Consider the following 13,918-nt stretch of genomic DNA (forward strand, 5'->3'; position numbering starts at 1 on the left):
GAGAACCGAACCCTGGTCTCTCTGGATCGCAGGCTCTGTCCACTGAGCCAAACCAGCCAGGGCTGCAGTGAATAATTTTAATGGTTCTTCCTCCTCCGCCTTTCCATGCAGGGAACTCCCATTCATGCTAATCAAATGTTTGGTCCAAATTCTTCCCTTCAAGCACCTCTCTTCATATTGCAGGTTAGTTGTTTGATCTGGTCCATTATTTCTCTAACGTGTTCAAAACAATCATTAATTTATAGTTTGTTCATTTTTTTCTTGTTTTAAATGTAAGGACATTTTTTCTAGCTTTCAAATTCTCCAATCTGAACTGTAAGTCCCTTTCTGATCCTTTAAAAGTTTTTGCTATTTAAAATTTATATTTAATTGTTTAGCTTTTCTCATTTCTATACACATCCACATCTATATTTCCCACTACATTTGTCCTAGAATCAGATCTCCATTAAAATCCTCATGTTTTTACCTTTAATTCTGTTTTTACTCCCTAAGTATTATATCATGGCTTCTCATATTTAATTTTCACATATCTTTTCTGAATTCTTGCAATTTTTATGTGTTTTCTCTACATGTTGGCTATTATTATTTTTAAATTGAATTTATTGTGGTAACATTAGTTAATAAAATCATTGGCTATTTTGAATTTATTGTGGTAACATTAGTTAATAAAATAATTGGCTATTTTTTTAGATTAAATTTGTTATTGTAAAATATTTAAAACAAAAAATATGCAAAAAGATATAAAATTTAATGCATTGGACTCCCCATATTTACCCTACCTAGTATAAGAAATTAAGTATATTAGCCCCTTATAGTCTGTTCTTTGCTTTTATTTCTTTCTCATCAGCTTTCGTAGTAGCTCCACTATTTAAATTTGCTATTTATCATCCCCGAAAAAAAAAAAACACACTTTTACTACATATGTATTTCTCTCTAAGAAATGTATGGTATAATTTATTTGTGCATTTATTATTTTATAGAATTTATTGGGGTGACATTATTTAATAAAATTAAACAGGATTCAGGTATACAATTCTACAGTTCATCATCTATATATTTTATTGTGTGTTTACCATACCAAGTCACCCTTTCATTACTATTTATCCCTCCTTTACCCTCTTCTACCTTGCCCCCAACCTCCCTTCCCTCTGGCAATCACCATTCTATTGTCTGTGTCCACGAGTCTTTTTATACTTAATCCTTTGCCCTTTTAACTCAGTCTTCCCCTCCACCCCCCCCCCCAACAGCTGTCAGTCTGCTCTCTGTATCAATTAGACTGTCTTAACTTTGTTTGTTAGTTTATTTTCTTCATTAAATTCCACATGTAAATGAAATCATATGGTAATTGCATTTCTCTGATGTGATTATTACTCAGCATAATACTCTCTAGGTCCATCCATGTTGTCGCAAAAGGTAACATTTCCTTCTTTTTTATGGTTGAGTAGTATCCCATTGTGTAAATATACCACAGCTTTTTTATCTATTCATCTACTGATGTGCACTTGGACTGCTCCCAAATGGCATTATTTACAATAGCAATAGTAACTTTTTACTTTATAAAAAGTATTTCAATTCTTAGTAAAACGCTCAAATCCTCTCTTCCCTATTCAGTGGCAATATTTTTCTTCTTGGTCAGTAGGTTTCTAATATTTATTTCCACATATTTTTAATATTACTTATTAAAACTATTTATTGATCTATGCCCGTTTTTTTCTTTCTTTTTATTCAGCTTTAAATGTAGTACAGTTCTCAGGATGTGGTATTTGCAAGAAATTCCTGACACAAGTATATAGGGATGAGTAACCTCACCATTTTCCAGACCAGCTAATTTTCAAAACTGAATGGTTCTCTTTTTCTCTACTGACATAAAGATATTCTTCATGCAAATATAGCTCATCTTCTCTTTTGAGCCAGGCGAGGTCCAGGGAAGGTATAGCTGTCAACCCTTCTAAACTCAGTTCCCAATCCCATTGCACTAAAAGTCAATCTCGTGGCCCTCTGTGCCTTTGCTGATTCCTGCCAGTAACTGACCCTATCAATGCTGTGTGCTTCTACTTCTTACTTTTTGTTTGTGATTTCCACTTGATCACAGATGCTTTGCAAAACTTACATATTTTGGAGGGTTTAAATATCTTTGTCTCCAAATATGTATGTAAATGTATATCGATACATGCATACAAATGTTTGTGTATATCTATTTTTTCACAATAAAACAAAAAAGATTTACATATTTTTATATAACTAGTAACTACAAATACTTTGATTTAGGCACATGATGCATTACAGAGCTAGAAGTAGGTGTTACTTTCCATTAACAATAGATATATCATATATTTTGGATGACCCTGTACATCTATGTGATACATCACAGACTATGTGGTGGAAATAAATATTTTCATCTAGATAAGATGCATTTGAAATGTTTGGACTTGGAAGGTAAAGGAAAAATAATAGTTTCAGTGGTACAACATTTTTGTTAGTAAATGTTTTTAATTGTGCTAATATATGCCTTCCATCAACTTCTGATGCTATACGACTTGAAAATCTTTAGTGAGAACCAGTACTGCACAGACTGATGAATCTCAGAGAGAACGAGGGTAGGAAGAGATTAACCAAAGAATTTGTATGCATATATGCATAACCAATGGACACAGACAATAGTGGGGTGAAGGCAAGGGGTGGGAGGGTGAGAGCAGGGTATATGTGGCCAGTGGGGAAAAAAGCAGGAACATCTATAGTACTTTCAATAATAAAGATTAAAAAATAAAGTGTCAAGGTTATGAAAGACAGGAAATACTAAAGAATGTCACAGATCTGCATAGACTAAAGAGACACACAACTAAATGCAAATTGCTGTCCTAGGTTGGATCCTAAAACAGGAAAAGAAAAAAACAGTGGATAAAAACTGGTGAACCTGCAATAAGGTTCATAATTTCTATAATAGTATGCTATGAATGTTAATTTCCCAGGCTTTCCATTGTACAATGGTTATGTAAGTGATTGTCATTAGGGGAAGCTGGGTGATGCATAAATATAAACTCTTTGTATTACTTTTTCAAAATTTTCTATGTCTAAAATTATTACAAAGTAAAAAGTTAAAAAATATATTGTCACCCCCCACCCCCCCAAAAAAGAACCAGTAGTGAAATAAAGTTATCTAGAATTGTAATATATTCATTCACATTTTACTTACAGGAACATTTCAGGATGTCATATTGCTTGCTTACTTCAGGTTGCTTCAGATTAAAACTTGGCTCATGGGTTAAGGATTTTATGCATATTTTATTTACAAATTATTTAAATTCATATGTCTGACTACAATTTACAGGTCAATAAATTGAAACCTCATCGCTTTAGTTGATTTTTAGTATTCTCTGGATAGAACCTGGGTTGTAGAAAACACAGTTTTGTAAGTATTTAGGTTTTAATGTTGTTATATTAAAGTAAAAGTGCCTCAAAATCTGTTCATGCTTTTAAACAACAAAATTTATTGCTGAGCATATGCATTGGGTAATTTTATTTTTTCTCTCAAATCAGCATCGGCAGCATATTAGGATCTTGTGATGGCATCATTATGATTATTGTCTCAGTTTCACATTTTGACTATTCATAAATACACTAACTTCAAATAAGATATTTAAATATATGGACACAGAGATATACTGAGATTTTTTTAAATAAAAAGTATAACAGTCCAACAGCATCAATCATATGTGCTAAAAATTACATTGCATCAGGCCGCTGTGGCTCAGTGGTTGAGCATCGACCCATGCACCAAGAGGTCGCCAGTGTGATTCCCAGTCAGGGCACATGCCCAGGTTGTGGGCCCGGTCCCCAGTGGGGGCCATGCAGGAGGCAGCCAAATAATGTACTCTTGTCAATGTTTCTATCTCTCTCTCTCTTACTTCTTCTCTCTAAAATCAATAAAGAAAAAAAGTTTTTTTAAAATTACATTGCCATATCATACGGAATATAATTTTTAAAGAGTGGAAATAGTATTAATATGTAGATGTACATTCTTCTATGGTGTTATAGAAGCCATATACTGTATATATGATTATTTTTAGAGAGTCACATTTATATTGGCAGAAAAAAAATCCATGCTTCTTACTTGTCCTTATAACTTGAAAGGCCTCTCCTGTAAATATTTTTCTTACCGTATCTTACTCCTGTCTTTTCTTTACCCCTCTGCCTGCTTGAGCTGAGTCTTTGGCTTCAGGTTGGCGGTAAAGTGCAGCACTCCTCAGTCCTTGCAGGGAGAAAATGTCACATGTTGTTGGCTATTGCTGGCTTGTGCCTCCAGGATACAGTGTAAATACAACTTGTAAAGAAAGTAATAATATAAACTGGTGTTTCAATTTAAACCACTCCTTTTCAAATCTAGTAGAAAATCATATTTATTTCATTTCAGTGTTATTTCAGTGCTGATTTACTTTGTGAATAAGAAAAATGAAATGATGTTTTTTATATTATAGGAGATTGCTGTAATGAAACATGGGAATATATTAAAATAATGAAACATGAAGTAAACAAGGGGATACACCCAAGACGTGGGGAACCCTGCTATGTTACTGAGATAAGCATCACCGAATTGCTTCCACTTCTTGATAGCCCTCAATCTAGAACTGGGCCCTGCTTTCATAATCTCTTGAGAATCATCTGTAGAAACTTAAATTCTTTGCAAAGATCCCTCTTTCCCCCCTAATGTATTGCTCCTAAATTTCCGCTTGGATGCTTTCTCCTTTACAGCAAGCTAAATAAATCTAATTTTAACTTTACCTAGATAAAAGTGTATTCTTGATAGTCTTTGTTGGTGGGCATTGGTAATCCTGAAGCTTCCAAGGAGATTTAGTTGAGACCCTGGTTGCCACAACTAATACTCTTGACTTAAAACTACAGTGTGCTTGTCTTGTGTGAAACCAACTGGAGGCAAACTTGCAGATGACAGTAAGAGACGTTAATACTGACTCTTAGCTCCAAATATTTCGTTGAGCCATTCAAGATTCTTTTTTGTTTCCTTCTTAAAGATGAAGGACCACAAATTCCTTGCTAATCTGATTGGCTGTGAATCATCCTCTTTTTTTTCTGTTAATTTTTTGTTGGTGTTACTGTTTATTAGTGAAGTTGAAGACCACTGTAGGTCTGATAAATGTTTTTTCAACTGAACTTGAATAAGAGCTCTCCTTAGACATTGTCTTTTTTTAGAACAAACTTTGCCTTGGGTCATTCATCAACAAAATATTATCACTTTTCTCAGTCTTGGGTCTTGTTTATGTATACAAAGTTAACTTTTAAACATATTTTGTCTTCACAAATTCACCTGCCAAGAAAACTTCTGATTTCTCAGGTCAGCAGCAGAAGCAGCTTGACCTTCAGGTCGAGGAGCAAAGACATGCAAGAGATGATACTTTTGCTTCTGACTGTCAGCAAGCCTCTAATGGATTGTTTGCTGGTAAATTTGTTACATCTTGGCACTAGCTTTTGTGGTCTCCTTTTTGCCTTTATTTTCTAACATGACTGCAGCCAAGGACAATTGAAAATTGCAATAGTCACTTTGGAGAACTTTAGATATAACCAAATTGTGTTTTTGAGATACTTGCTGGAACAAAAACTAAAACAACAACAGTAACAACAACAATAAAACACAAACACTCAAGGGGAAATGTTTATATAAAAGGGAGATTACTTTTTAATAGAGATGATCTCTCTTTTTCTTTTCTGTACTTTGAGGATTAATATCAGCTTTAATCATGCTATTTTACCAGAATCGTCAAGTTCCCAAATTGTCAGCGACAGTGACAATTTCTCCATCTTTCATCAAAATTAATTTTACTTCAGGTATGTCTTATCCCCATTTTGCAAGAACAGAATTCGCCTCTAATATTTAACTCTCTTCATGTTTGATTATAGATGGCTCACTCTAAATTCCATTATCTTCTTTCTCGCCTCTCATTTTTTCCCCTTAGGAAATTAATTCATCATAAAAATATACACATTCTAAGAGTGTCTGCTGTACACAAATAGATCTAACACAAAAGGGGAAAAGTCTAGATAACACTATGGAGATAGCAACAGGTTAGGCAGTGAGGGACGGGACCATGAGAAGGGACAGCTGAGACACATGGAAGTTTGAGATGACTTGGGGCTCAGCACTCAGGCAGGCAACCCAGTACTCAGTGTATCTGGAGGTTTATTAGGACTCTACAGATCTCAAAATAAAACAAAAATCAACATGGGAGATTGTGCATCCCAGGCCAGAAACTCCCATCCCCCATTTATAGAAATGCAAATTAGAAGCTCCAGGTCAATTACATAACAACAACAAAAAACAGAAGGGCTGGTTTCAGGCAAGAGGTGAACAGTGATTGAGTGCATAGTTTGTTTTTCTGGGCTTGCAAAGGAATTTAATTTACTGTTAAAGAATATACTGCTGATGATTCTGACCTATTCTAATTAATATACCTACTGTTTCTGGGAGCAAGGCAACAGGATTGCTGAACGACTGGATTTGGGGGAGAAACAAGCATAAGGTTATTCCAAGGGTATTTCCCCTCCTTGTCACTAATAGTCTGTAAGAAGTTGAAATTTTCATGAAAAGGGAAGCCAGTAAGGCCCTATAGATGACCTGGGGCTGAACCAGTCAGGTGGGAAATACAAGCTTAAAATGTATGGTTGTTTCTAAGGCAGAATTCCTTGAAAGGACCAATCAGAGGCTAACAAAGTATATATCTATTCCTAGACAACAGAACCCCCAGACAACCCACTTGTGTCCCCTCCCTGCTGCAGAAAGTCTGTCTCTCTCTCTATTTTTTTCTTTATTGATTTTAGAGAGAAAGAGAAAATGAGAGGGAGAGAGATAGAAACATTGATAGAGAGAACATTGATTGGCTGCCTCCCACATGCTCCGTGTCCGATAGCCTGGGGACTGGCTCCAGGCAAAGTGCTCGACCATTGTCTCGCTTGCTCAGCCTTGCCTCCCACCCTGAACTGCCTGCCTCGAGCTTGTAGATTAACTCCCATCTTGCTCTTATGGACTCACATTCCAGAGGCTCCATGCATAGCCCCCGCAGGGCCAAACCCTAAGGGACAAATTCCAGCTACAACAGGCAGATATAAAAGACACAAGCCCCTACATTGAGCGTGGCTTCTAGGACTTGACCCCTGGAGTCTGTGAACCCGCCCGGAGTGTACCCAATAAAGCCTGATCCCTGTTTATTCGGCTGATTGGCTCTCCAGTCTCTTCTCTGTTTTATTCGGCGGCGCCTCCGATTCCTTACACTCCCCATTGGGGATTAGGCCCACAACCTGGGCATGCGTCCTGATGGGAATTGAACTGGTGAACTCTTGGTGCAGGAATCAATGCTCAACTACTGAGCCACACTGGTGGGATGGGAGTCTGTCTAATTTTCAAATAAACTTTCTTTCACTTACCCTTGGTCGATGAACTCATTCTTCAATATTGCGAGACAGTAAACCCAAACTCCATCACGTGGTTTCAATCTGACAAATCAATGAGTAAATTTAGCCCATGTAGATTTATTACATTAAAAAAATATTAATGTAGATATGCTTCAATGATAGTTGAAAATATCAGGTTGAAAATATATCAATGCTTTATTTACAGAAGGACACAAACAATGGCAATACATTAATTAGTAAAAAAATAAGACTTTGTTTCTAGGTTTCCATACTTGGTAAATTCATGATAGTCATAATGAATAAATTAAATTATGAACTAATTTAAATGTCTAGAGATTTGTTAATGGCTTCATTGTTTGTATTATATTTCTACTCAGAATATTTCATGAAGAAATATATTTATTGTGTGATAAAACACAAATGAAGCTTCTACTATCTTCTATTTTGGTTATACTAAAAAAAAAGAAAAATCGAGAACCAGAGAGTTTTCCTATCTTCTCTTGCCAGAGAAGCACCACGTAATTCCATGTTAGTAGGGTGGGTATTTCGATAGTATCCTTAACAAAGCACTGTACTTGAAAATGATTGGAGAAGTCTTATAAGTAATATTAACTGCTATCACTGCAGTAAAACTTTAAGAGATTGATTTTTTTTTCTTTTACTGCTAAAACAAGAGTGCCTGATGCCCAGCCATAAAATTGATAAATTGTACAGTATTGGAAATTGAACAAAACATTCTTAAGAATCCTTCAGATGCAGCCAATCTTGGGAGAGAGACTGTAACCCAAGTCCTTTTAATTAAATGCATGAGAATAAACAGTAGAAAGCTTCCACCCAAGAGGAGAGAATAATTATACATCTGAGAACATTTCCACTTTTTTTCTTCTAGCTTTATTTTTAGTCACCTGTACCGTGGCTGTCCTCATAACTTGCCATAGCACTTCTATGGGGCCTGGTTTGGGGCATACGGAAATATACTTTTGGAAATGAAAGACAAAGGAATGCACATTATGCTGAATCCCATGAAAATGGAACAATAAATACATGGTAGCCTCTTTAAATTTCATAGGTAACATATCATATTTGCTCTATTAACGTTTTTACTGGGAACTCTTAAGGCTGCCAGTTTAAAGTGATATCTACAGAAAGAAATGGCTTTGCTTCTTCACTGGCTCTGGCACAATTCTACCTATAACTTGACTTTATGACCTAGCAGAACAATGTAATCAGAAGTGACCCTGGCAGACAGAGATGATGCTTCCATCCTCAGGGAAGCCCCATTGTGCCAAAAAAATCTCAGCTGAGACTACTATGATTTTGGAGAAATCTATACCATCCTCTGCTGAAAAGTCTGAAAAATAGTTCTGGGATTACTGCCAGAGGCTGTTAGAGGCTGAGAAGTTGACCGTGTGACCACTGGACCATGATATTGGACTTGCACAGAATAATCCCATTATAACAGAGAAGTAGCACATTCCAGACTAGGCTGAGTTGCTCAGAACCTTTATAAAATGTGATCCTACACTTTTACTGCTTTCTTCTCAATTCCCAGCTATTACTTTTTAGTGAATTTGCTGTGACTATTTAATAAAGGAGAAAGTTCAGACTAAGTCATGGTTGGGCCCATAGGATGGGTTACAATGAGTCAAGATAAATTGTTTCTATACAAAAATTTCACCTCAGAGTGACTTTCAAGGCACTGATAAAATAAAATCCTCTCTGTGGGAGGTCTTTAGGTCATGTATTTTCTTGTTTATTTCATGTGGCCCGAGGTATGGTTCTAAAATGACGTGTTTAGTAGCTAAGAGATTGGCTTGCTACTCAGGGACTTGGGGAAAGCAAAATTGGAGTCAATGGGGACAAGATGATATGGGTGAGCCTTCCAGAATGTGCAGAGTATGAAGACTTTTGTGTCCTTTTTAATTGTCCTCAAGACAGCATCCATAGAGAAAAAACAAGTTTAATATTTAGCTAGACAAGATGATCCATCCTAGAAACATCAGTTAGTGTTGTTTCTCTCTGCTATCCCAGTGTCTTTTCAATGAGAACATGTATCAAGTAGCCACGGTGAAAGTGATGCTGCCTCCGCATGGGTCCACTGGTTTTTCTCTAGGTCACGGCTAATCTGGCCATATCTGCCATTAAATGCTAATATGGTACTATTTCCTGGTGGGTCAGATATCTACTTGGTAGCAGGTTCATTTTATTATACTGCTCCTATAATGGAGTAGACACACTTGTGTCCTCCTACAACTGCTCACAAATTCCTGATATGGATTTGCATTCCCTGACCAGAATACTCTGCCAGCTTCATTATTCACACATTTTAGAATGCCTCATTCAGCACTGTAGCATTGTACATGGCACTGCATCTGCCAAAGGGACGAATGGGCCCGGAACAACATTCTCATGTGACTACGAAAAGCAGAAGTTGCTTGTAAGAAAGTTTGAATCATAAGATTAGGATTGTGACCAAAATGCTGGTACTTGGGGAAAGTCCATGAGCAGGCAATTTTAGGGGATTGTTAAGAATTTATATCTGCTAATACCCTAACTTTATCATAGTAAGGATTCTTTTATCAGAATTAAGTAACAATAAGTAGCATTTATATTGATGATCACATTATAGAATATTTTCCTCATATATGATTTTATGTAAATCTTAAATAATCTGTGATGCAGGTATTAGTTTTAAGTTATTATATTATCCTCTATTACAAATGTGGGAACCAAGGATGAAAACCTTAAATGAGCTGCCAGATATATCTGGCAAATATTGAAGCTAGAATTCAGGTCCTGAGAAGACAGCTTTATGTTGTTTTTCACAGTATCATGCTTTTCCATGTAAAGTTTTTATGTTTTTTAGAAGTAGAAAAAAAAAATGGAATAAATGATAAATCTGACTTTGGATTAGGCTTTTAAGATGCATTTTTTTACACTAAAACTATTTTTAAACATCATCAAATTTATTCAAAGTATATCAGCATTTCATAAGAATAAGCTCACATTTTCTCATGTCAGTAAACAATTGTCTGTTAACATAAATGTGGGCCGGGTAGGTTAATGTCATGGATTTCATACAGCCTACACTATGAGATCACTCTAAACTGAAGGAAACAAATGACGACACTGCAGAGTGCCAGATGCTTTTTTAGTTGCTTTTCAATTAAACAGTCAAGATTAGATTCAAAGATGTGACTTTACCTAAATAATCAACGTTATTAGTTCATAACTAGAGGCATAGTTGTGAATTTAGAGCACAATCAGGGGCACCAGTCAAGCATAACAGGAACTGTTCTGTTCACATATGTTCTGTTTTAAAATGGAACATCCATAACAGTTCAGTGGAGCTCAAAATTACAGCTGAGAACTGATCAGTTAACTACCTCCAAAAACTGCATATGGGAAATAGACTGAAAAATTAGTTTCTTAACATTGACATGTTGCTGAAACATTATGTTTATGAAAAGATCCAAAACACATTATTCTCAACATAAAGAGTATATATAATAATTATATATTAATATATATTAAACTTTAAAGGACATTTTAAAAATTGGAGCAAGCATATGTTTTTAAGATCACATTTTAAAAAAGAACAAATTCTGAAGCCAATTCTAGGAAGATAAACTAAAAAAAAAATGTATAGTATCTCACTTATTATGATAGATATTGAGGGCAAGATAATCTAGGAAGTGGTTCCATTTTTAAAAGAAATAATAATTCATATGTATTTACATTTTGGAGTTACTTGTTTATAGATTTTTCTTGAAAAAAAGATTAGATGTTTATAGTAGCATAGAAACAGTTATATCCTAAGAAAAGAAACTGTGCCATGTAATCTCACACTAAACACTTTTTCCCCCCTCATAGGCATCAAAACAATTGGAAGGTACACATTCTGTAGGGAAAATGATGTGAGTAGCAATGAAGACCAGTGATCTAGCCAACTCTTTCCCCATGAACAATCAACAACAAAAACACCTCTCTGAAGTGAATTCACATGGACGAGAGCCAGTGTAGTCCACTGGTCAGGAGTACAGACTCTAGATTAAATTGGCTGGGTTCACTTCCTATATTAACCATTTACTGTGTTCCTAGGAACAAACAAATTAACTTATTTGTGCTCCAGGCTCCCATTTATAGTTTGAAGATAATAAATATCAGTGTATTATTATTATTATTCCATTAAAATCCACACTTCCAAACACCTAACAGTTTTCTTTAAATAGAAATACTAACATGACTCACTCATAACATAATAGGCTCAGACTGTGACACGTCATATTCTGAATTAGGAATTGGTTCTCCGTAGAGCTGGGTCCCAGAGCAGAGATCTTCACATTATTGGTAAAAAGTACTGAGACACAAAGTTTCTTGAATACCACTACCTGTGGCCTTGGCAAATGCTCTTTCTATTAGTTCATTAATTCCTGTCCATCTTTAACTTCCCAGATTAAATATCACCTTCCAACTGAAGTCAACTTTGAGCCCCAATATAAGCATCTTCTCCCTTCCTCAGTTCTGGAATCAGTCTTCTCCCTTCAAAATCCATGGTTCATCTAGTGGAGAATGGTATTTGGATGTACTCAGTACTAACAGTCTCTCAGCGAGTCTACTCCAATTTTGACCATTAATATGCTGCAATCTAGACTTTTCACTTTCCATATTTGTAATTGCTTTTTACAACAGCGAGAACCCTTTTACTATCCTCAATATATGTATTCATTTGTTCAAATCTACAATGTGCAGATATTAGTTTAACAATTGCTATCCTATAACACTATAAAAATCAAAGCTTTTAACTAGCATTCAATATTGATTTAAAGTTTGATTTTTTTAAGATAAAACTTAATTTGCAAATAGTGAATATACAGATCTTAAGAATACAATTTAATGTTTTTTTAAATATATATTCACTCAACCACAACCCCATTAATAATATGTTCATATCCTCAAAATGATTTCTCATGTTTCCATAGTCTGTTCCTCTAAGCAGCAATCATTTCTTTAAAAAAATATTTTTCACGATTAGGTATTTGGTTTTCTGTTATAGAACCACAAGTAAATGGAATCCTATGGTATGTGTTCTTGGTCTGCTTTCTGTCACTCAGCATTATGTTCAACAGACATACTTAACGTGCTGTTTCAAAGGTTGTGCTATTCACAGAATGTGTGCAGAAGAAGTCAATGGAAGGCCATGTTTTGTATCCACTTGGAGCAGTTATGTTATGAAAGGATCCCCTGAGGCAGACACAGCTTCTACTGGCTCACCTCCTCTCTTTCGCCTTTGAACCATGTCTACAAATCTTCCACACACAAACATCAGCAGTTTAACATCCTTGCTATCTCTTCTATATTTAGTGTATACGTTTGTTAACCTGGCTCCAGACTATTTGTCTTGCTAATGACAAGCCTTCAGATTCTATGGACATCTTATAGTTGCAGAGGATGAAAATACTTTCATTAAAGACTAGTAATAAATAGATACAGTGAAGTAGCATGCAGTAATATGATGAAATGTACCTAAATGAAATGTTGCAAAATATCTATTTCAGGCAATGCTTTACTCTTAAGCATATAATAATGAGTCATATCCTTTGAAAGACATACAATTAAAAACTCGAAAAAATGAATTAATTCTGTATGTTTAATCTACAAGAGGAAGTGTATAGAATAAAATGGCAACACTGCAATGCTTTAAAAATTTGAAAGAGAAAAATGATGATTTAATATAAGAGCTTACTAAAATTAATGAAGACCTTTAAATCAAAGCAATATTTGACAATGTGAGAGAAGTATATAATATGTGGTATTTAATGTGGCTGTCTTTGTGGTTCAGAATCAGAGTTCCCTATAAATAGATAGCAAAGGTAATTTTTGAAGCAATCACTTTTCAATTTCATTGTCTTTTTTTTTCAATATAAGCAGTAAACGTTAATGTTTTACGGCTGTATCTATTTACTCTGTCAGTAAATAAGAAGATAATTGAAATACTATTAACAAACAAAAGAAGGATTATTGCCCTTTTAGTATCAATGCCACTGTAAATTTTGAGACTGTTAAGGGTCAAAATATTAACGACTGAGTCTCCTATTTCAAGCTGGGCCAATCTTTGAGTTTCAAAAATTCATAAGGATGATTTAAAATGACATGTTAGAACAAGCTGAGGCTACCGGGCATAATTGCTAAAATCTCTGAGGATAATTGATTATACAAAGCCCTATAGCTAGTTTTGAAATTGGTGGCATGTTTTTCACCCTGCATACAATTTATTTCAAAATTACCTCCTTCTTTGATGGACAGCCTGTAGGACACTGTGGCTGGACAAATTAGTAATATTGCTTATTATATTACTAATTTTTCCTCTACTTGGACCTGCTTCTTATAAACTTTCAACATTTACATATGCTGAATACATATTTTACAGCTTATTTCTACATTTTAAACACAAAGAAAACCATTTACATGCAAACACAAGTAGTATAATTATAATTAT

This window comes from Molossus molossus, unplaced genomic scaffold (assembly GCF_014108415.1).
Source record: "Molossus molossus isolate mMolMol1 unplaced genomic scaffold, mMolMol1.p scaffold_m16_p_11, whole genome shotgun sequence".
Classification (NCBI taxonomy): domain Eukaryota; kingdom Metazoa; phylum Chordata; class Mammalia; order Chiroptera; family Molossidae; genus Molossus; species Molossus molossus.